Source organism: Diabrotica undecimpunctata, chromosome 5 (assembly GCF_040954645.1).
Source record: "Diabrotica undecimpunctata isolate CICGRU chromosome 5, icDiaUnde3, whole genome shotgun sequence".
NCBI classification, from domain to species: domain Eukaryota; kingdom Metazoa; phylum Arthropoda; class Insecta; order Coleoptera; family Chrysomelidae; genus Diabrotica; species Diabrotica undecimpunctata.
Genome location: NC_092807.1, coordinates 37495202 through 37521408, shown reverse-complemented (window position 1 = coordinate 37521408; position 26207 = coordinate 37495202). Strand labels below are relative to the sequence as shown.

Genomic DNA, 26207 nt, shown 5'->3' with positions numbered 1-26207 from the left:
TCAGACTTAAAGTAATATTGTTTCCACATAAAAGTTTCTTCATCTTAAAGAATGCAGCTCTGGCCTTCTCTATCCGTATTCCAATTACTTTGCTCATGTCCCAGTTCTCATTTAGATTACAACCAAGGTAAGTGTTACTGTTAGTTCTCTCCAGTTGTTCACCATAAGCTGTTACTACTTCCGGTTGTATTGGCGTTTTACTGACCACCATCACTCTGCTTGTCTTTGCGGTGTTTAGCTTAAGGCCATATTCATCACACGTTGTGGCATCCTATTAATTGGATGTTGAAGTTCTTCGTAATTGCTTGCAATTAACACTGTGTCATCCGCATATCTCAAATTATTAATATTGACGCCATTCATTTTTATAGCACGTTAAACATTATCCACTGCTTTATTGAAAACGAACCCAGAATAGATGTTAAATAGTAGCAGGGACAAAATGCAGCCCTGCCTTACTCCTCTTCGTATTTGAAGCTCTTCAGAAGTGTCCCTGCCAATCCTGATGTTTGCACGTTGATATCAGTAAAGATTTTTAATAATGCGTAGGTCTTTATCATCAATACCTACCTGCTGAAGAATGGCTATCATTTCAGTATGTTTTACTCGATTAAAGGCCTTCTCAAAGTCAATAAAGCACATATAAACTGGATGTCCGATATCTCTGCATCTCTGTACCATAACTTGAATACTAAATAGTGCTTCTCTTGTTCCAAGGTTATTGCGGAATCTAAACTGTGCGTCACCAAGTTGTTGTTCTATTTTTTGGTACATCCTAGAGTGCAAAATTCGTAGAAATAACTTTGAAACATAACTCATCAAGCTGATGGTTCGGTAGTTACTACATCTTTTTGCATTTGCTTTTTTAGGTGTCGTCACAAAAGTCGACAGCCACCAATCCTTTGGTATATAGCCAGTTTTATAACTTTTATTAAACAGATGAAGAAGAGGTATTTTACCTGAACTTTCGAAGAGCTTTATTATTTCACTCGGTATTTCATCTGGTCGCGTTGCTTTTCGGGTCTTTGCTAATCGTATTGCTTGTTCAATTTCGTCCATAGTTATGTCAGGTCCTGTAACTACTTCGTTAATTTCAAGCTCGGGCCTTTCATCACTTAACAGTTCCACAATATACTCTTTTCATCTGTCTATTTTATGCAAATTAGTGATAATCAGTTTTCCGTCTCTATCAACGATGTTATTTGCCTGTTTTTTGTTCTGACCTGTCAGTTCTTTTATTTCTTTATACATATTAAATGAATCATGTTTTCCCTGTAATTCTTCAATTTCTAAACATTTGTTTTCGAAGTATGTTTGTTTTGCAGCTCTTATTTTAGTTCTTATCTCTTTATTAATTACTTTATACATTTCGACGTTTTGGTTCTTAAAATTGCGTCTTTTTCCATCAAGTTCAAAATCTCATCGTTCATCCACTGTTGCTTTTTTTTGACTGCTCTCTTTTAAGTTTGGAGTTGAGTTGCTTATAATCGTTTTGATTTGGTTCCAATGATCCTCGATGAATTCTTGTTGTTCATAATTCTCAAAATTGCGCTCTAAATTGTTTGCAATTATCTGGATATTGTTTCTAATAAAATCCATATCCAGTTTGTTATAGGATCGTTATTGTTTTATCTGTTTAAGTTTTAATTTTATTTCGGCTAACAACAGATTGTGATCAGATGGAACATCGGCACCAGGAAAAGTTTTTACAGACTTTACTGCATTTCTGTAACGCTCACTGATAGTTATGTAGTCAATTTGGTTTCTGACGATATTACGGGGAGTGTCTGCTGGAGATTTCCGTGTATATAATCTCCGTTTAGGTAGTTTCAAAAAGGTGTTCATTATACATAGGTTATGTTATTTGCAAAAATTTGCGAAATAATCTACTCTTTCATTTCTATCGCCCAGTCCATAACATCCAATAATGTTACTTTGTCTGCCTTTTCCTATCTTAGCATTAAGGTCACCCATCAAAATGAAAAGATCTGTAGTCTTGAGTTGGTCAGTAACAGTCTTTACATCGGCGTAGAACTTTTCAAGTTCTTCTAGTTCACTTTCCGCTGTCGGTACATACACTTGTATAAAATTTATATTTCTGGGTTTCGTGTTCAACTGAATCATTATGACCCGTTTAGATACCTGGCATATCGCCGTGACACATTTGCTAACCTCCTTTGAGACTATAAATCCTACACCATTACGATGATAATTACTGTCTTCTCCTGCACAATACACTTCATGATCATCCACATGGCATTGGCCAGATCCGGGCCATCGCATTTCACTAATACCCAGAATTGATAATCTGCAGTCTTCTCATCTCGTTTATGGCATTGTGTGTTTTTCCGGGTTCATATAAACTCCGCACATTCCATGTGCCTATTCTACAGCTTTTTTCGATATCAAATTTGGACGCCTCATTTAAGAGGCGCCCGTACTCGGGGCCATCGTTTAATTCCTCAGCCATATTAATAAACCTGGGAAAAATAGTGTAGTAGTCATTCCCTTGGCTTTCTACACCGCTGTGTACACGCTGTTTAAGTGGTTACCACCGCACCGGGTACTGTTACGTATTGACCGTTCTGGTCTACATGACTTCCGCTCAATACAAATACTGAAAGACCAGCTGCCGTTTTCCAGGTTCGATTTTATATAAACCCTAAAACCATGGGGCTGCCACCTCCGCCCTCCAGACCGTTGTGAAGATCTTCTTCTCCGCCCTGGATGCCGTTGTGGTCTTTATCCATGACCCTGGACAAGGGACCCTTAACAGGTACTAGTTTCCCGGGGCAGGAAACACCTGGAATCTGCGGAAGGTAGGGATTGATTCACTTTCCCTGGTAGGACTGTCTAAAAGGAGTTCCTACCCACTACCGAGGATTAGTTTTCTTTATCTAAGACATTTATAAAATAAAAAAACAATTTATATGACAATCAATTCGTTATAAAATCCTGATTATTTTTCTAATAATAACCGCACGTCTATGACTCGTCGATTTTCTTTCGTCTCAGACCCGCAAAGGTCAAAATTAAAAATATGACTCACTTGCTAGAATTGTGGTACTAAAGTATACTTCCAGATGGTTGGATGCTTGCACCCGTACCAACAACAAAAATATTTTAATGTGTTTTTGTAAAATCTCCTAATGTGCTGTCTTTCAGATGTTTTTTTTTTTAAACATTCAACAAGTTTTTTAAATTTTTTCTTTCACCAATTGGATCTCTCTTTAGTAGTGGTACTTTTTAAATTTTGTACGTAAGTTAAACACTTTATTATTAAATACTGTAATTGAACTAAATATTTTATCGCTTTTAAAACACTTTTTTTTTCATTCATTGATTTAAGATCTAATTGCGAAAAGATAAAAGATTTTTATAAAGCATTGAAAGGTTTATGAGGCGAAATGGGTTTAAAATCTACACTCTAATCTATTTTTTACTAATACTCTCATTTTAGTAGAAGTTGAAGACTTTTAGACTTTTTATATTATACATTTATATTCTTGAATATAACTTGCTGTTAAAATTATTCCTTTGGTGTTCTCATTTAAGTAAATGTTTAACCAAATTTTCCCCTCTACCATTTAACAAAATAAAATGCAAGCTAAAAAGAAAATACAAAAACATACACTTTGTTTATTTTCTGGAATGCTTAACGTCAATCAATATAGACTATATCGTGATTTTATTTTCTTGCTTTATTTTCGAATGGACTGCTTTTACTGGTATTAAGAAAAAGAGTAACTTAAAGCTGTCGGCATTAATTTTATGGCAAAGATTTTATTTAACTACAAAAAGCGAACATTGCAAAGATTTTACTAAATAAAGTCTACAATAAACATCTTTATAATACTTTTTGCGATACTCGTAAAAAGTACCCCCTCATAAACTTTTTATTTGGCTTTTCCAATAAAAACTCGATCGATTGATAGAAGACTGATGTTTGGGACGTCCGAAGAATACAGAGTTGATATGTCCAGCTTTCATAAAAGAGCCTTTAACATCTGGTGTTAAAAAATATACATTTAATAAAACTTTTCAGGAACTGGATAATATAATAAGATTGATTTTTATTGAAATAAAGATATGTTGTCAGAAAATTTTTATACCGCGTGTGCCAAAATAAGCGGGACATTCAAATACTTTGAGAAATTTATATTGGATCGAAAACTAAAAAACACATTTTCAATGTTTTTCAAAAATCTATCTATGGATACCAAACTCGACCACCACACTCACTCCCTGGGATTGAGGTGTGAGGCAACTTTAAAATCGTAAATAGAGAACTCCATTTTTTATTGCTGATTTGGATTACTCATGAACAAATAAGTGACCTATTTAGAAAACATTTTTGTGGGTGATATTGGTGATAGATGGCACTATAATCGGAAAAAACGATTTATCCTGATACAATATAAAAATCATGAAAATGTTCTATCTCGAGAATAAAAATCCAAAAACCAGTAATTTATATTTTTCAAAAATCTATCGAATGATACCAACCACGACTCCTCACCTCTACTCAATAGAAGAATTTAATTTTTTTTAAATTTTTTAACAATCTATGTGATTAAAAGGCTTAGCGCAATTTAGTTCCGCCAACCACTGTACCCACCCTTACTCCCTAAAACGTAATTTTTTCACTATTTTAGGATCCAATCAATACAAAAATTTTAAATCATTTACAACCATAGTTGAGGCTTTTACAAAATTTTTTATAGACCCGTAGGTTGAGTTTCCATAACCTAAACATGTATTTTTTATAGAACAAAGCGTATATTTTTTTTGGAGGTGGCTGCAGTTCCATTTTTTTATTTAGTGAATTTGAGTAAAAACTATATCTTTGATTTTTTTCACATTTTTCCATATGATGTTCCATCTTTCAAAATCCGAAAAACGGTTTTTTTAGGGGTTTTGGGGGATTTTCTTCAACAACACCTTTTAGTCTAACTTAAGAAGCTGTTGTTAGAAAACTCAATATAAACGGCTGTATTAATACAAAATCAATGCAAATATCCGCATATGCGGATGATGTTGCCATAATAAGCCGCAACAAAAGGGTAGCTGCTACGTTTGGTCTATATATAAATGAAAGCAAAACAAAATATATGGAGTGCACAAAATCTAATGAACATGAGAATCTGAAGGTAGACAACCATATCTGCAAATATGCCTTTACTTTTCCCTACCGAGGCTCAATAATAAATGACAACATCAGTACAGAAATACAAGCACGGATTCTTAGCGGTAATAAGTGCTTTTATGCACACAAAGACTTAATGAAAAGTAAGTTACTGAATCGTGAGTCTAAGCTTAGAATCTACAAAACAGTAATTAGACCAGTGGTTATATATGGATGTGAAACATGGACCCTCTCAACCACTGATGAAAATCAACTGAGAATATTTGAGCGCAAAATACTAAATAAGATATTTGGACCAACTCAATGCAGCGATGGTTCGTGGAGAATTAAAATGAACCACGAGCTGGATGAACTAATGCAGAGCGCAGATATTGTTAGATAGTAAAGTCACAAAAACTAAACTGGCTTGGTCACCTAGAAAGAATGCCAGATAATCGAGTAAAAGTAGTTCAGAGATGGAAGCCCCAAGGAAACAGAACAAGACGAAGGCCCCGTAAAAGATGGATAGACGACGTAGAGAGGGATCTTAAAACCATGAACATCAGACAGTGGCGAAGGAAAGTATCCGACAGGGCAGAATGGAAGAACATTGTTAAGCAGGCCAAGACTCACATAGGGTTGTAGAGCTATTAGAAGAAGAAGAAGGGGGATTTTCTTCATTTTATAGACTTCAAAATAGATTAAATCAAGATTAGGTAAATAAATATTTATTTTGCTTTATGACTTTTAGAAAGACTAAAGACAGACTAAGAGTGATTTGGTAGAAGATCAGCTACGCAACTAAGTCACAGTCCAACTTCAAAATGGGTTAGTGGGAGGGGTTGCGGGGTAAAATTGCGCTAAGTCTTTGTTGCAGAAATGAACAGTTTTTGACAGTAGAATCCATAAAGTGGCAGTTTAATACTGCCAGATCACCACATTATGAAGGAATTTGAGAGGCAGCAGTCAAATTTTATTTTAGAGGAATTATTGACAATCATATATTTTCAGTAGATAATTTTGCAATTTTGGCCACACAAATTGAAGCATATATTAATTCCAGACCTTTAATTGCTTTATCCTCTAACTAACCCATCAGATTTTCAAGATTTGACCCCAAGCCATTTTTTGATATTTTCACCATTAACAACCTTTCCTAAGCCAGACCTACGAAGAATTTCTAATCTCAACACATTTTAACACATGACTCAAGTGCTCCAAGATTTTTGGGCAAGATAGTTAACAGAATATTTAACTCAACTTCAGTCAAGATACAAATAAAGGACTGTTAGTAAACATGAAGTGAAAAAAAATCCACTAGTGTGTCTTACAGTCTTACAGTGCCAATTTACCACCTCTACAGTGGAAATTAGGATGCATTTCAATGGTACATCCAGGCAGAGACACTAGACTAGGTGTTATGACAGTAAAAAGAAACAATGGTAAACTGACAAGAGCGCTCTCAATGTCTATTAGTAATATGATTTAAGTCCATTTCGGATGTCCATTTAATACATTAAAACAGTTTATCGGATTTTTGAAGATGGCGCGCCATACGGCAAAATCTAAAAAAAATTTTTGATTGTATACACAAAATAAAAAAAAATGGATCTGCAGCCAGCTCCAACAAAAATTTATACGCCTTTCTCAAAAAAAAAAATAACTTTAGGTTCTGTACACTCAACCTACGGATGTATAAAAAATGTACAAGTTTTGTAAAAGCCACAGCCAAGCGTATGAATCTTTTAAAAATTTTAAATTGATTTCATCACACTTAAAAATAAAAACGAAAAAATTACATTTTTGGAAGTAGGTGCTGGGAAATGTTGGCGAAATAAAATTGCGTTGAGACTTATTTTTTAATCACACAGAACGCAAAAAAAACGAAAAAAAAATTCTGGGAGTTAAGGCATTTTGCCTATCTTAACGGGGGCTATTCATTTAAATAAAACCCCCGTTTTTTATCGTATTATCAGATTTAAGGTAAAATATTTTATTCACTGTCATTAAAATTTGTTTGCAGACTTATGATTATGTACTTATTTCTGACTCAGTATTTGCTTGTTGGAAATTACTACCACAACAGAAAAAAAAATAATATTTAGATAAACGTGTAATAAAAAGTTGGGTTTTCTATTTAAGATTTCACAGTTGCACCCTGCTCGAACCCTAAAGAGTGGTGATAAAGGGTTGTATTTGGTGTAATTCAATAGATTTTTAAAGAATATTGGACACGTTTATTTAAGTTTTTTAATCCGATGTAAATTTTTCGAAATATTCGACCATACTGCTTTTTTTGGCACATTCAGTGTAATAAATGTATTATACAAGGTTTTTCATTATTTTGTTTAAAATAAAAACAAATGGGTATATGTCAAAGACTAAAAAAAATGGATAAAAAAACAACAGAGTGGGTACTTTGGAAAAATAAAAGACCATGCGGCATACCGAGGGCATATAGTTAGAAGGTTAGATGCAAAATAGAGTGGAGACATTTTCGGAAGTTATATATTCAAAAATGGATAATAGATACAGGGAATATAATATTAACTTACTTTTCCTCTTCTAAATGTATGTACTATTCTGTTAAAATAGCCATAGAAAATATCAAATACTCTATTTGGGGTAGGTGCATTGAAACAGAGCGTAACGCACACAACAAGTTTATTATTATTTTTTTAATGAACAAATATTGTATACAGTATATTTTACAATTTGCGGCTATTTTGTATAAGGGATAAGTGTTTTGACTTAAACGGTCAGCTGTGCTTAGAAAGTTAATACCAAATTCTTCCAATATCTGAAGCACTGTCGAAGCTAAGCAAAAATACGGTTTTAACTGATCATGTATTTTACATTAATTTAGACAAATATACAAATAATAGTGCAAAAATAGAAGAAAATTGCAAATTCTATTGTTTCCAAATCGTAGTGGCAAATATTTACTGTTAAAATAATAACAATAACACAAAAAATTTTAACAATTTAAAAAAGTTAAAAAATTTTGAAACTGAAAATATATTAGTTCAGTGATCCGAGATTTAACCTATAAAAATCATATAAACAAGCCGAATTTTGCCAAGTATATCAATTTTGGGACACCAAAAAGATGCAAAGAAGTTTACTAGTTTTACTCGAAGGCTTTCACCTAAAATCCCCCCCGTAGATGGGGAAAACGGAAAAAATCGATTTACCAAGAATCTGTACGTCATAGAAAAATATTTCAAATAAAAGATCTAGCTCATATCGTTCATTTGGAAGAAGAGGGTTACATCTCAAAATGTTAAAGTTTTTTTTATTGCATCAATAGCTTCCAAATAATGTCTTCTGCTATAGAAAAAATGGTTACATGTGTAAGTACGCTAGTTTCCGAGAGATGGCAGATGCAACTCTTTGTCGTTCCCCGAATTTAACGAGTTGACTATGAAAAATACAGTTATATTTCAGTATATATTTAACCTTTTTTTACTGAACGTTATTCATTTTAGAGAATACCGTTATATCTTTAAATATAATTGACAAAAGATAAGTTAATATAATTAAAAGGGTGATATTTGTGTTTGGACCCATTTTTCTCAAAGGTAATATTATTTTTATACATTTATTTTTGGTATATAGAGTTATAAGTAAAGATATACCCATTTTTCTTAAAAGTATAACGTTAAAAGTAAATATTATGTTCTGATAGAAAGTTACTTTCTTAGTTGTAACTTTCTTTTAGATAATATATCATAATATAGAAGCAATGTAGTGTGCGTAAAAAGTAGTTTTGTGAAATATAACCTTATTGTTTAAAGATATTTTGTTATATTTGAATTACCTTTTTTTGCATTGGTAAATTATTATAACTTATATATTATTATAACTTAATAACAGCCGTTCGAATCGTATTTTTGCAAATCTTGAAAATGATAAAGATAGTAAAGGCAAGATAATTCGGAAAATTCTTTTAAAGATGCACAAAACATAATGTATAATAAATGTAATACAGTAAATACTATAGAACCGACTCCAACAACAAAGTGGGTGATGGAACATTTTGTCAAGGAAAATTTAGAAAATTCTCCTGTTGTTAAGTTCTTATTTAGATCGAAAAAATACGGATTTTTTGTATAAAGATTATTATTTTAGATTTTATTATTAATAGAGACCCATCTAAAAAAATCTTCAGCAGCCCTATTATGATAAATGATGACACATGTTTCAATGGAAACAATAATTTTTTGGGTAAGATAAAATACAAAGATACACTGCTTTAAAGTTACTAAAAATGTGAATATTATTATAAAAGGTATTATTCTTATTTTTAGAAACTCAATTACCTAAAAAAGCTATGGATAAAGCTACTTCATCCTCAAGCAGTGACTCATCCTCAATCAGTAACTCATCATCAAGAAGTAAGTCATCATCTAGCAGTAAGTCATCATCTAGCAGTAACACAACTTCGGATACAGACAACAGTTCACAACATTCTAAAACCGATCCTTATGGATTAGATGACAGCATGCAGATCCTCTTTTTAATCCACCTGTCATTAAAAGGCAAGTTAAATTAACAACAGGTAATGCAATTAAAAAAAGAAAAGTTAAACATCCTTCAAACAATGAAGAGGTGGGTAGGAAGAAACTTCGGTAGCCTGCAACGTGGCAACAGGCAGACTCAAACAGATTGCGAAATGGTGGAGAAGCCTATTTATCTACCAGAATTGTTAAAAATGCAGACGGCACAAAAACCAAATCCAAAATATTACAGCCAGCTAAAACCCTTTTACCACCCTGCGGAAATAAATGCAAGTTAAAGTGTTCCGAAAAATTAGACGAAGCACAGAGAAACAAAATATTTAAAAAATACTGCTCACCACTATTTTGCCCATAAAATCAATAACTCATAAATTTTTTGTCTCCGGACATGGACAGAGTGAAGGGGATAGTGTCCACGCTATGATAGAAAAACAGATATAAAAATATAAAAAAGCTAAAAAAACTGGAAGTCCATATATAAAGTACATGAAATGGGTTTTAATGATGTGTTTTATCTTAAAGCTTTGTGTGCAGACTTACACCTTACTATTCCCAAAAATTTTAAAATATCTGATGTGAGGATCTTGATGTTAGATCGCAACAATCCTACTATTCTTTATTATACATTATCTCTTAATCAAGCAGAATGTGATCATCAAGTGGGAATTGTGCGTTCTAGGCGTGAAATTAATATCAATAATATTGCTTTAAAGAAAGCTTTTACAAAAAAGTGGGAATCACCGAAGCTAAGAAAAATGGACTGTTGTCTTTAATAGAAAAAAAGCGATGTGTTCCTAAATACTATTTAAGTTTTTATAAGAATTTGTAAAGAAAAACAATCGTTATTATTGTTGCTTTATGTTTCATATTGTGTTGTGTAATAGATACGAACTAATTACGTAGTTTTTTTATGTTTTATGAATCAGTTTTATTAAATAATATTGATCTAATGGTATTTTTAATATTACTTTATCAATACAATTTCTAAAATGTAACTTTATGAGCAAAATCAATTTCTTCAAAAGATAATATTTCTTTATTCAAGAGGGTTATATCTAAGTTTTTGCTAAGAATTTGCATTATTAGAGACTCTTCAAAACATATAGCCTCTATTTAGGGTTTTGAGTTTTGGCAATAAATATGAGGCATTTGAAATATGCCCAAAAAACGCTGAATTTAAACATTCACATCATAGACGATCGCACGTCACGGAAAATGCTTTACCTTTTTATAAAGCATTTTTTTTGAAAAATATTTTTAATAGGTCAAATTTGTAGCTGGAGTTGTGTCGTTTTGTAAAACGTACTTGGTAATAAAATTTTAATAAAAGAGTACCAATCATTTGGAACCGGTTTTGGAGTATCGCTAAAGTAAGGTATAAGTTTCTCCGAATGGCCAAAAACTCAAGTATACCATAAAGTCTATGAGCGATTCAATAAATATCTTTGCTTATGTTGATGTCTCAGAGCTCACTGATTAGAACCACATTTAATTCTAGTTAATAACTAATCTGGTTGTTAAAAATATTTTTCAGGTAAATATAAAATAAATCTCTTCATAATCTTGTAATAATCATGTAACTGTCTTTAACGTTGACCAAAAAAGGTAAAACTGCGAGGCAAACAAACATTTCCGCGTAAAGTGTGGAGTGCAATGAATTATATTATATTTATATCTCTATAACTTCTTATTAATACTGTAATAAAAGAAAAGAATTTTTTAATTCAACATAAAAATTACTTGTTTCATATTTTCGTTACTACCGCAATTTACTTTCGTACCTTTTATGCCACAGTATAGTGAACTATTGGTTGTCGAATGTCTAGCCATAATCCACTTCTACTTCTTTTTCTTTTTCAGCCTTCAGTAATCCAACTTTGGACATAGGCCTCCCCCAAATCAATCCAATGTCTTCTATTTTACGCCACTTGCTTCCAGTTGTGTCCTCCGATCTTCTTAATGTCATCAGCCCATCTCATTTGTGGTCTTCCTCTGCTTCTCTTTCCTAACCATGGCCTCCACTGTTGTATTTCGTGGTTCCATCTCTTATCCTTCAGTCGGGCATTGTGTCCTGCGAAGCTCCATCTTAATTTGGCAGCATGTTCTCCTGCGTCTTTTACTTTCGTTTTGCTTCTAATCCATTTGTTTGTTTTTTTGTCTATAAGTCTCACCCCGAGCATTGATCTTTCCATCGCTCTTTGTCCTTTTACTATTTTATCCATATTGGACTTGGTGAGTGTCCACGTCTGTGAACCATACGTGAGTATAGGGAGGATACATTGATCGTAAATTCTGGTTTTCAAATACTGTTCTATTTTATTGCTTTTCAAGATCCAACTCAGTTTTCCAAATCCTGCCCACGCTAACCTTATTCTTCTGGTAATTTCGGCAGTTTGATTTTCTTTGTTAATTTTCATTATCTGTCCCAGATATATGTATTCGCTTACTGTTTCTAAATTTATGTCGTTCAATGTTATTTCTGGAATGTTCGGTGTATTTGTCATTATTTTTGTTTTTCCAAGTTCGTCTTAAGACCTACTTTTTCCGAAGCTTGAAATAGTTGCGTTATCATGGTCTGTAGCTCTTCGAAACTTGTAGCGAATATTACAATGTCATCAGCGTATCTTAAATGACTTAGTTTTCTTTCATTAACATTACCCACATAATCCACAATAGTCTCAAATTCGTGAAATACAATATACTTCTTTATTTTTAAAAATATGTTTCCACTTAGAGTAGTTAAAATCAAATTAAATAAGTTTTTGTCTCTGTCTATGTCTATAATTACTTTTGAGGTATATAAAAATTATGCGAAAAATTGTAAAATATTAGCTTAAAAGTAGCCTCTGTTTATTTAAAATCTTGTACACGAACTACATTGTCTAAATTTATGGCCTAATGCAAACTTCTAGGATGCTTGCAGGCTTAATTCTTGAAACTTCTATGTCGGTTTTGAAACTTTTAATGAGATATCTGATATTATGTTTCAGTTTTCCTTTATTATTGATGCAGGCGGCGTAATATCTTCCTTATACATAGACGTTTGTGCGAACTTTTAATAAGATAGAAAAGATGTAAGGCCACATGGATTGCTCTATCAAGTAGTAATATAGTTTTGTTTTAAATATATTCAGTCATACGAAAGATTCAGTGTACTATATTTGTTTGAAATATATAAATATACTTTTAAATTTCTAAAATATGTAAGTAAGCAGTGTACTTTTAAATATATTTATATTATGCACGTTTTCGTTTTTTATATAGAAGGAGCGCATAATAAGGCAATATATCTAAAAACTTATTTACTTATCCGTGGCTTTTCACATAATATTCTGTTTGCAATTACCACATTTCTATCGACATTTCTTCTTTTCATATATATCTTCTTCAGTAAGGTCCCTTTGTTTCATTTGTACGTTCAACTGTAATCTAAAACGTACTTTTTTTCTCCTTCTGTTTGTTTTTTTAAGTTACCAGACAAAGGGAAAAAAAGAAAAGAGGATACACAACAGAAAAAAACGAACTTGAATACGGAACTTAAATATGTAGAAAACCTTTACAGAGAGAAATAATTCATAGCATTCTACAGCAACGATAACATCAACAGAAAAGAATTCAAGGCAACCACAAGACAATGCAGAAGTCAGAGTAGCGACCTATTAACAACAAGGAAAGATCCTTTTCGTAACCCTTGTGAACGTGATCTAACAAAGCTATTCTCCTACAATCGTAGTATCTATATGTATCCTGAACCTGTGTCTTCTTTTCTCACATTTCAGATTTTCGTGTGTGACGTCTCTCTCAAGGTATTGGCTTAAAAGTTCAGTGGCTCGTTCTAGATCTTTTTGGTTATCTTCAAATATCACAGATTGATTATTCTTTTTCAAATAGTATGCAAATACGTAAGTATACATAAGTGTCTGTCGACACTGACAAAGTATGTCAACTGCTTTTTTAGATATTGCACTTCTATCCAGCTCATGTTAAGTTGTTGTATCTCCTCCATTTTCTCCTTCACCGATGCGCATAATTTGTGCTCAAACTTTAAAGACTGCATGTGATTCATGTAGCGATTATAGTAGAAAAGATAACGTTGATGGGCTGCTCTGGATTTTTCTTGGGCGTCCCGGGTTGATCTTGCCTCATCTTCGTTATACCTATTACAGTTGTACCATGAGCTTCCATGTGGCTCTCAAGGCCCCAAACATACCCAGCAAAAATCGGCGTTGCAGTTTTGATTTCTTTGCCATTTGAATAGATGGGTACAATACTTTAACCAGGCACTTAATATGGAGAAAAAAGAAGAAAACCTGGAAGACGAAAGAGATGAGTTAAGGGGAGCAGACGAGAGGGAAGAGGAACCACCAACGATTCTTGAAGTTAAAGATGCAGTTAAAAAACTAGCCAGAAACAAATCACCCGGAGTAGTAAATCTCTAAGCTGAACTGTATAAAGAAGGTGGCCATGATACCATGGAAACAGAAATCTCTCCCCAATCATTGGAATATTGGAATACTTTGCACCATATACAAAAAAGGAGATATCTTTGAATGCTTTAACCACAGAGGAATTACGCTTGTAAACGCAGTGTATAAAATATTTTCCAGAGTACTATGTCACCGTCTGGCACCATTATATGCAGAACAGATAGTAGGAAAATACCAGGCTGGTTTCAGGGGTGGTAAATCGATAATTCATCAACTTGGAACCCTGAAACAAATTTTGGAAAAAACACTGGAATATGGCATTGATACTCATCAAATATTTATAGACTACAAAGCAGCCTACGGCTCTGTAAATAGAAGAGAAGTGTTCGAAGCAATGAAAGAGCTAGGAATACCAAATGACTTGGTATATTTAACAAAACTAACCCTTGAAAAAGTTAAATGTACAGTACAAATTCAGGGGGAACTGTCTGAACCTTTTAAAACAAATAATGGGCTGCGCCATGGAGACCCTGTCTGACGTATACTGTTCAACTATTGGAAAAAGTAATACGTATGTCACAAATCACAACCACTGATTCAATATATAATAACTCAATGCAAATCCTGGCCTGTGCTGATGATATTAATATTATTGGGAGAACGGAAAACGCTGTACGTGTGGCGTATGTAGCATTAAAAGAATCAGCTACAAAAATGGGTATAATAATAAACACCAACAAAACGAAGTATATGAAAATAAGCACGCAACCACAAATCCTACCACCACTCGTTGTAGAAAACGACGTCATCCAAGCAGTGAACGAATTTGTATACCTGTATACAATTGGCATACAAGTATACTTTATTTGTATACTTGGATGCCAACAGATGCTATTTTGGGCTTAATCTGCTTAAGTCCACCATTAAATCAAAAAATACAAAAATAAAACTCAAAGCAAACAAACAAACTATAAAACAATAACACGCTCAGTCCTAACATATGGTTCAGAGACTTGGACTCTAACATAAAATAATGAAAACATGTTAGAATGTTTCGAAAGAAAAGAATCTATGGAGCAGTGAATGACAATGGAGTGTGGAGAAGACGATACAACTTCAAACAGGAACGTGATATTGTAAAACATATTAAGATAAGACGTCTGACATAGATAGGACATGTAATGCGGATGGAATAAAATGACTCAGCTAGAAAAATGCTCCTTGATAGACCCATCGGTCAGAGAAGAACAAGGTTCCTTGATAACATCGATGAAGACATGGGAAATATGGAAATACGTGCTTGGCGGAGGAAGGTGATGGATAGGGACGACTGAAAAGAAATTCTTGAGGAGGCTAGTACCCACGCAGGTTTATAAAGCCAAAATAATGATGATGATGTTTGTTTTTTTAAGTTTTCAGCAATATTCTTTTCTTATATATCCTTCGCATATATACATACTAGAGCAATTTGCTTTTTTTATTTCGTTTTTTAGTCTTTTCTATATATTTGTTCTCACTCTTACAGTTCTCTAATTTGTTAATTTTCCAATTCACATCCCGAATATCTTTTCCATTGAATTTATTACTACTAGTACATTTTTCGCTCCATATGAGCTTGTCTAGGTGTATAAAATCTCATAATGAACAATATTATATAAAAATCAAAAATATTTTTTTACATTTATAATCAAATATTAAAAAAAATGGTTGTCTACATAATTTATCACTGAGTAACATTTTTGTCAAACTAGTTAAAGAAAATCGTCGATAGCTATTATTGAATATTCGTGAAAGGACGGTTGACAAAGTGGAAGCAACCAGATTTTCCAATAATTCCCTGTAAACGTGAATTTTATGGGAGTCGCCTCTAGCGGAAAATCGCAAAGAAAATAAAATTCATTCATTGCGGAATTTATATGGTAAAGGCAAGAACAAAGGAATTATTATACTTTATCGAGCCGTTTCTCCGAAAAGTAGACTAAGTTCACAATATTGAATTATTTATAAGAAAATAATGAATTGCCTTACCATAGCTTGAGTCGACACAGAGATGGCGGCCTTTTGGGCATATCCTTCATTTTGAAAATATTTCGGCTCGCTGAACAAAGGTATCAATTTTGTTTCATTTCATTTCGATGAACACGATATTTCGATTAAGCCGTTTTTGGTGTATTTACTTTTCCACTTTCTTCTTTTTGCATAAATTGTAAGCTCCAATTAAAGAACGCGAAATTTTTGGGAGAATTTATAAATATTAACAAAAAAGTTCATCAAATTTTTTGACAAAAACTTAAAAAGGGCTTTATCGTATTTCTCTTACTCGACAAAATGTTGAATATTTTAAAATTTATCATTAAAAAATAACGTGAATTTCATTTCTAACGTATTATAATCACCATTTACAAATCTATAAATTTATTATTAATGTATATTTATTAGTTATATCAAATATAAATAATAAATTAATACAAAGGATGACATATGCTGTAAAATACAGTCATATTAGAATGTAAAACACAATAAACAATATCAAGATCTTGTTCTTCTTTAACAGTCTCTTGTGGTCGTCCTGGATCCTGGACATAGGCTTTCCTTTGTGTTTTTCGTGTTCATCTGTCTTAAGATATCTGGTGCCAGTTTTATTTGCTCATTTCCACTTAGATGTTGCAATGGATTCGCTAACATCTTCTACGTTGGTTTTAATTTTTAAAGCTTTTAATAAATTATGATATTTGAATAGCTGAGAAATTTGTTCAAATTCAGATCTTGCTTTCTCTATCCTACATTTAATAACTAGGGAATGGTCTCCATTTTCTATGACGTTTCTTGTTTCAATTTACTGTTTCATTTTAGAGATCATCATAAATTTTGATTTTTTAATATCTAGTCATCTTCTTCAAGTGCCATCTTCGTTCCGCAGGTTGGCGATCATCAGGGCTATACGTATTTTCGAAACTGCTGACCGAAACAATTCGTTGCTGCTACAGCTATACCATTCCGTAAATTCTTTAGCCAAGAGTTTCGTCTTCTTCCTATGGACCTTTTTCCTGCTATTTTACCTTGCATAATTATTCGAAGTAGTTCATATCTTTCGCCTCTTGTAATGTGTCCCAAGTATTGCAGTTTTCGTTTTTTGATCGTAAATATGACTTCCTTTTCTTTATTCATTCTTCTCAAGACCTCGACATTTGTGACTCTCTCGGTCCATGATATTCTCAGGATTCTGTGATACATCCACAGTTCAAATGCCTCTAATTTTTTGTTATAAATCTTTTTCAACGTCCATGACTCCATTCCGTATAACAGCACAGAAAGAACGTAACATATCATCAGGCGAAGATTCATTTCAAGGCTCAAATCTCTTCCGCAGAACACTCTCTTTATTTTAGTGTATATGGATCTGGCTTTTTGTATTCTTATTTTGATTTCTGCTAAGCTATCGTTGTCTTCATTTATAAAAGTGCCTAAATATTTGTATTTGCTAACTCGATCGATAATTTCATTGTGTAAATATAGATTCTGGACATTTTGTGTTAATTTCGATATTACCATAAATTTAGTTTTCTTTATGTTCAAAGATTTCTGTAGCTCTTCAAGTGTTTCTGCGATCAGAACGTTGTCGTCGGCAAATCTCAGATTGTTTAATCTAACACCATTTATTTTAATACCTACGGATTGCTGAGAGAGTGTTCTATTCATTACGTCTTCGGAATATAGATTAAACAGGGTTGGTGACAGTATACACCCTTGTCTCACACCTCGCGTTATTTCAATTTCTTCAGTGGTATTATTCTCTACTCTCACTACTGCTTTATGATTGAAGTACATATTTGGTATTAGTCGGATGTCTCGTTTATCTAAATTCTTTTCTGTCAGGAGTCTGATTAGGTGATCATGCAGCACTTTATCAAAGGCCTTGTTGTAATCTATGAAACACATGAATATATATTGATTTATGTCAAGACATCTTTGAGACATAACGTTCAGTGCAAACAACGCCTCTCTTGTTCCAAGTCCATTTCGGAATCCAAACTGGGTATTATTGATATCCATTTCCAGTTTTCTGTGTACTCTAGAGTGTATAATTTTCAGAAATATTTTCAGTACATGGCTCATCAGACTGATTGTACGGTAATCACTACATTTTTTTGGCATTTATCTTTTTTGGTATAATAACAAAGGTGGATAAAAGCCATGCTTGTGGTATTTTTCCTGATGTATAAATGCTATCGAAAAGTTCAACTAAAATGTGAATCGAGTCTTTTTCTATTAGTTTAAGGATTTCCGTTGGTATTTCATCTGGACCTGGGGCTTTACCATTTTTCATTCTTTTTAGTGCGTACATTACTTCTTCTTTCGTTATTTCTGGACCTTCGTCTCCTTGTATGTTACTTAGCTCAGATTGTTGTCTTTCATCTGAAAAGAGTTCTTCAATATAGTTTTTCCATGTCTTCAACTGTTCTCCTAGTTCTGTTATTATGTTCCCGTTGACATTATACAGGGTATTTGGCTGCTTACGTTTTTGTGTATCCGCCAGTTCCTTCACTTTTTTATGTACATTAAAAATATCATGTTTTGCCTGCAATTGCTCTATTTGCTATTTGATTTCTTTCTGTATTTGTTTATACCTTTGTTCGTTTTTTCCTTTCATTATTCTCCGATTGTCCATGAGAAGAAGGATCTTATCAGTCATCCACCTTTGCTTAATTTTTGTTTTTTTTTAGTCAGAATTTTCTTCGCAGGACCTGTTATCGCCATTTTTACGTTTTGCCATTTTTTATCTATCTATGTTGTTCGTTGGCTGAGATGTTTCTTCTTCATGAAGTATTTTCAAATTATTATTAATACATTTTTGCAGTTTCTCCTTTACCTCCAGGTTACATAAATGACTGTCGTCTATCCGATTTGCTCTTCTTTTCTGCTCCAATCTTTTTAGTTTAATACTTATTTCCATAATATCCAGTACAATTTGATATTTCTGACTTACTTCTGTGATTCTGTTCATCAACTCCTGGAGAGCTTTGTATTTTTTATTATTATTTTGAAATGTATGAATGTTACAGATTACTGTTAAATATGGCTTATTAGGCTGATAGTTTGATAGTTCGGAAATCATTGCAGGATACGGATTTTGTTTCTTTGTTAAAGCAATAAACGTCTCCTTCAACCATGTTCTTGGTATTACTACTATATATTTGTGATGATGTTCTTGTGTTGATTTCGTAGTATGTTAGTTGTGTTAGATTTTTAAAGGCCAGATATTTGTTTAACCTCTTTATACATATAAACCGTATCGTTTTTTTTTCAACAGCTATATCCCTTCACACTGTGATGTTAACCAATTTTCTTTAGTTTTTCGTATTTTGGATATTATTTGTTGAATATGTTGTTGTACATTCTCTTGTTGTTCAATATTTGAAATATTCTCGTATTTATTGAGATACCATTAAGACTGCATTGCATTGTTCTTTTTACCTCTCACGTCAGATCTGCTTTATTTCTTATTTTTAGCTTTCCTGTGTCTCCGCGTTTATTGTATGTTGTATTTTAGCTGTAAAAATATTATATTCTAATCTGCGTATTGCTCTTTACACGATCTGATTATTTGGACTTATTATACGGTTCCGAAAAAATTTTGATGTTTAAGAAAAAAATTGTTTTTTATGAGAATTTTTTGGCGCTGAATCGAAATACGTAGAGATTTTAGAACAGATAAATATGTTTTTATTGTTTGTTCTAAAACCAATTATTCTCAAAGATCGTGGTAAATAGCCCTAATGTGTTTTGTTACATTTGTGGGTATTTTGTGATTGTATAACAGATACAACATATGACCAAATTTGTAGAAAATGTGTACTTCTTATATTTTGGTGTAAAACTTGACGATAAGGACAAGGTGCATGAGTACCTCATACTGTTTGTAGAACTTATATCGAAGCACTGCGACTATGGACAACAGGTAAAAAGAAAGCTATGTCCTTTGAAACACCGATGGTCTGGAGAGAATGGTCAAATCATATGGATGATTGTAACTTTGACCTGACTAATATATTTAACTACTCAGTTAAGAACAAGAAATCTATTGTTTATTCTAACTCACCTCCTGCTATTAGACCAGTATATCATACCGACACTATACCTGATATTGCCCCTCCTACTGTTTTAAACGATGATATTGTTAACTGTGACTATTAAAGTATTGATAATGAGAACAATATATGTAATGAGGCATATAAACCTGATAAAGATCGCTCACCTAAACTTTTTAACCAAAAATAATTAAATGATTTAGTAAGAAAATCTCTTTGCGACGAGTGTCACAACCATAGATAACAAGAAGTCACAACCATAGATGATTAACAACCTTTTTTATCCCGTATGTTGAGAATACTGCAGAATCTTTAACAAAATTCTTAAAATCAAAACAAAAGATGTGTTAATTGCTAAGGAATAGTGCATAAATGCAAAACAATAGCAGAAGCCAATCCCAGGCAAAGATAGAAGAACCATTTAATGAGGTCAGAAGATCGCCCAGATCGATGTTTAGAAGCCCGTCACATACTCCTACTAGAAATACTATTAGATAAATGTCTTCATGTAATGATTTTCCATAAGTAACCAAAGAAGTGAAATAGATACTTTGAAATTTAAATTCACACATCCGTCGAAGCAACTAGCGATTAGTATAAATAAAATAGACAAGTTAAGGTTTAAAGTCAGTGTAAGCTTGAAAAAAAAGAGTATGTAACCGAAAAAGTAAGTTTCTGGAGGACTACAATTATATAAAAGAAGATAATGATTAGTCCTCTGCAAAACTTTAAAAAGTGTCAAAAGGAAGATAATGACAAGAATGTCATAAAAGAATGACTAAAAAATTGAGTAAGACCTATTTGACAAGAAATAAACAAATACAGTGAAACTCTAATGGTCTATTATATTGGAAGTGGGAGAGTCCTGATGGAGAGTACGTCCAGTTCAACTAGTGGTACTGTCAAAATCACACATTAAAAGTGTGCTACACGAACTTTATAACATTCTTTAGAGTTAAAAGAACACTTCCTAGAGTTCGAGATATATTTTACTGAATCAATTGGTGTAGAAAATGCGATTTGTGGTAAAATGGCTCTTTCCGGACAGCCTTTTGAACAACTAACGGTGGATATTTTTGGTCCAATTCTAATAACAGAGAGAGGAAACAAGTACTTAATGGTCGCAATGGATTATTTTTGAAAATGGCCTGAAATTGTACCACTTCCCAATCAAGAAGCGACTATAATAGCAGAAGCATTCATTAAACACGTCATATCAAGACATGGAGTTACAGTTAGAGTTACATTCTGATTAAGGACGAAATTTCGAATCAGAATTACGACAATAATTGATGAAAATCTTGGGCATTAAGAAAGCTGGTACTACACCTCTCCAAGCTTAATCAGACAGAATGGTCCAAAGACATAATAGAACTGTTTGTCAATGTCTTTCAATGTTTGTCGCTGATAATCAAAAAGATTGCGATACTTTAATTCCTCTATTCCCGTTAGCCTATAGAAGTTCCGAATATGAAGCAACCGGTAATTCTTCATCGATCATGATTAATGAAAAAGAAATGAAGCTTCATCAAGATCTTATTGTCAAAAGATTGCCTATCTGCGAAGAAGAACGTTTCTCCCTAACGGACATTAAAAATTTAAAAGAAAAATTAGAAAAATTCTATTAATTTTCTCGTAAAAGTTTAAAGCGTTAAAGTGATAATGCCAAGGCCAGGTTTGAATTTATCACTTTGAAGATTTAAAAAAGGACTTTGTCCAAAACTTCAACGCAACTGAAAAGTACACGGTCCTACAAAAAAAAAAGATTTAATCTACCGCATCCAGTTTTTAGGTAGAAGTAAACCCAAGGTAGTTTATATCGAGAAACTAGCTCCATACCATGGAACTGATTCATCCTATTGGCTTCAATCGATGCCTGATAGTCCAGTTATTCAAGACGAATAACTATAGAGGAGGGAGCAGTGTTACGGCATTTCAGTGAGTTTTATTTCATATAGAAAAAGTCGCTTGACGAAAAAGAAGAAGCAATGAAGAAGTCTAGAATTTTCGAGATGTCATTTAAAATCCTTAAAATGTCTAGTGAAGTATTGAACGTCAGAAAATATATATAAACAGATGTTTTTGACAGTTTAGAGTCGTAGTATTAATAATATTCTGAGTTTTAAAGTTTATAGTTGTCAGTATGTTATAGCATTGTCAACAAGTTGGTATTCAAATAAAGTTATTTTACCGAAGTGTAACAATACGTTTTAATGAATCCTGCATCTGTAATCTATAACTATGATTTTATAATTTACATCATTCTTTATTAGTAACCAATTAGTATTTTAACAACCTTTTTATCGTTCAGTTTTTTAGCAAATCGTAATGTCCCTGTACATTATTCAGACACTATCGTTAAGTTAAGTTTACTTTTAAAATAGCAACTTAGTCTATTTTACCGTAAATATTTACATGTGCCAATATACTAGCTGTTATGCAATCATCATTTACTGTTTAAGTTCCTGTCAGCTAGCTCTTTATAAAACCAAAAACATGCAACTATATTTTTAGCACGACTGCAACGAAGAAGAAAAACGTATAATAGTCGAAAAAGTAGCAACCAGTCATTTACATAGAAATTGAACGCTAAATTAGTTTCGCCCTTGTAATTTTCATTAAACAAGTAATTACGAAAGCACTTTCTAGAAATAGTAGACACTTGAACCGAATGAAAATAACCCGCTTTTTCAATGAAAATAGAAGATGGCTCCTCAGCTATCCATATGTATGAGAATTTGAATAGAGCGAGAATATTCATGTATTTATTTTTGGAGGGCGCTGCGTCCTTTTCGTTTTGTAAATTGAGATGGCTTTTTTAATACTCAAACAGTATACTGCAATTCTTAGCAAAAGGAAGTGAATGCCGGATAAGGGTTTTCTTGTCTATTTGTAGCCCAATAAAATATAATCCAACAATATTTATATTTGCAGCAGATGATTTTTTTTAAAGCACGCATTTAAAAGCCAGACAATTTATATTCCCTACTTAAAAATGTTCACTAGTGAGCGACACACGCATCGACTAGAGAAAGTGATAAAGGTGGTGTAGGATCGACGCACAAGACTCACTATGCGAATGCGGTGAAGCAATAAACAATTCGAATGTAATTATAATTTTAAGTTGTTTCTAATGCCCTGTGTTTGATTCTTTTCTATTGACGATGATAAAATCAAATGTTGAAGTCGTGGAGTAAAATGTAGTTTTATTGACAGCTAATGAATTATCGCACTATAGTCGTTGTTAAGGTAAAAATTTATGATAGACTGCCTCCCAAACTAGTGCCGAAGCTATAATTATAATCTCACTAAAATGCTACGATTTGTCAAATAAGTGTATTCCCTTTGCATAGAATAAAAACCTTTGACTTTTTAAAGCTGGCAAATATAAATCCGTAAACTAATTTTTCGAAACCAAATTCAGATTTCTGCTTTAATCTGTCTCTAATAACATCTTTATCAATATATGTTTTGCTTGTAATTTGCGTCCATACGAAGCCATGTTAGAGTTGCTTCTTAAAACAGGAAAGATTTATTTTCACGTTCAGAGCGTCTGTGAATTTTTGTCTCTGATGATTCCTCTTAGGGTGAAATACGTATAAGCGGATATACAGACGCACTATACGTGAAATGAAATCTTAACTGTCTTTTTCCTTTTTTTTTCTGGCAATGAACTGAGGAAATGATTGCAATTATTTCCTCAATACCTATTAGGCAATCTATAGTCTGCAGGAAGTTAAACAATTATAATTAAGCTACTTATTAAGTTATTGCACTAATTTGTGATTAAACATCAGAACAGGGCACACCTATTGAAGTGTCGACTACGCCCAAGTAGATGAGTAGATGAGCTCTCAGAGAGTTGTGGCGTGCCAGCAAGAATTCCATTGATGTCGCCCGTTACTGAAAGGAGAAACTTTTACAAACATTTATAGGTAGATAGAGAGATGGATATATTTTAAACATTTAGATCCAGACACAAAAAAAAAAAGAAAAATAAAGAATGTAACAACGAATAGCGAAAATTTCGAAGCGATTAAAGGAAAAAAGTATCATATACGGTTTACCAAATTAGATGCCGCCTGGTTTATACCGGTTGTGAATGATTTGTAGTCGATGAGGATGTGTTTGACGGTCAGGTGAACATTGCAATTGTGGCAGGTTAGACGAGTTTCTGAGGACAGTAAGAATTTATGGAAGTTCTCTGGTTCTCTTTTAGTTAGGAAGTCGAGGGAGAGATGACCAATAAACGGTTGAAGTTTATGAATAGTTGTTTCGCTTTGTTGCCATAAGTTTTACCAGATATCCTCTACTGACTTTTGAAACGAGTTTGAGATCGTTAGTTACTTTAAGTATGTTATTTATAGTACTATGGTTGGTAGCTTCTTTGATAAAATAATCTGCTGTTTGATTACAAGTAATTCCAGTATGAGATGGTAACCATATGAGAGAGACTGTTACATCGTGAGCAGAGAAATTTTGGTAGATATCATAAATGTTTTGAGCTAATGGGTATTCAGTGAAAATTGATTTTTTTGCACGGATAAATACAAGGGAATCAGTACAAATGGCAAATTGTCTGTTTTAATGAGAGATGCATTTAAAAGCCAACACAATACTATATAGTTCAACCTGTACAAACGCTGCATGTTAGTTATAACCGACATAATTTTAAGTACACGTTTAGTGGTGACTGCACAACCAACATCAATGGTAGTTTTGTAGCATCAATGCTTTTCTATAAGAATGTTAGAAGCTTTATGCTTTTTAAAGATGGCGTGTAGGGATCAATTAAAGCAAGGTGTTTAGCCCATCGGAAAGTGAAGGCAAAGGAAATGAACTAGCCAGACGGAGGTCAATATTTTTAAATGTGGAGTAATCAATTGAGGTCCAGATTTTATGATAAGATTTTGGACATTACTATTAGTAGAAGATGGTATTATGGTAATTAGGAAATAAACGAGATTAAAGAGGAGGTATTCGTAATATAAATATGCTCTTGACAGTACTGGAGCGAAATACTTCTGGACATAGACGGAGGGCGCTACTATAAACAGAGTTTAATAAATGTGTGTCAGATCTAGAGGCAGAGGAATAGATAAAGCTACAGTAGTCGAGCTTAGATCGGCCGAGTGCTCTGTAGGCTCTTAATAACGCATATTCATTGGCCCCCTATTAAAGATGACTAAATGCTTTAAGAAAGTTTAGCTTTTTAAAACAATTGGTTTAAAGTTCCTAGATGTAAGAATTTTACATTGATTAACAACATATAGTGGGAAATTGTTGAACAAAAATAAGTTTTACTTTGAGAGAGAATCCTAGAATCCTAGTTAATTAGTTTTTCTTCTTCTTCTTTTTCTGCAAGCATCAAAAGCGGCAAGAGTTAGTGGTTGCCTCTGACAAACCATATGCAGAAACAAATATTTGACCATGAAAAGCAAAATGAACGTATACAAGACAACAGTAAGACCAATCCTAACATATGCAGCGGCGACAAGGACCGATACAAGAAAGACGAAACAACAAATCAACAATATCGAAATGAAAGTATTAAGATCAATAGCGGGCATATCATTAAGAGACAGACAAACCAACAGAAGTATACGCGAACAATGCAAAATTTAAAATATTAACAGGTGGATAAAAACAAGAAAAAAACTGGAACGAACATGTAAACCGAATGGGACCAGATAGATTAGCGAACATCTGTAAAAACAACAAGCCGTATAGCAGAATACCCGTTGGAAGGCAGCCAAAAAGGTGGAAAGATAATGTACAGTCAACAATGACTGAAACAGAATAAGCGGCAGACAAACAGGAGTAATCCTAGTCGCGCGAAAAAGAAGAAGAAGAAGTTAATTACTTCTTAAAGAATATGTGTTGCACTTTGTAGAAGTTTACACGTTATATTAATAGATTTACCATGGTAGTAGATGAATAGGTCATCAACGTATAAAACATATTTTTTGGAAGCAAAAAATTAGCTGCTTAGTTCGTTAATGGCATAAATAGAGTTGAACTTCATACAGATTCTTAAGAAAGACCC

General features: G+C 33.0%; 1 pseudogene; it reads right to left on the bottom strand.

Moving 5' to 3' along the window:
• Nucleotides 1-13260: 13260 nt before the first annotated feature.
• LOC140442151 (E3 ubiquitin-protein ligase arih1-like) lies at nt 13261-16150 on the bottom strand (annotated as a pseudogene).
• Nucleotides 16151-26207: the final 10057 nt, after the last annotated feature.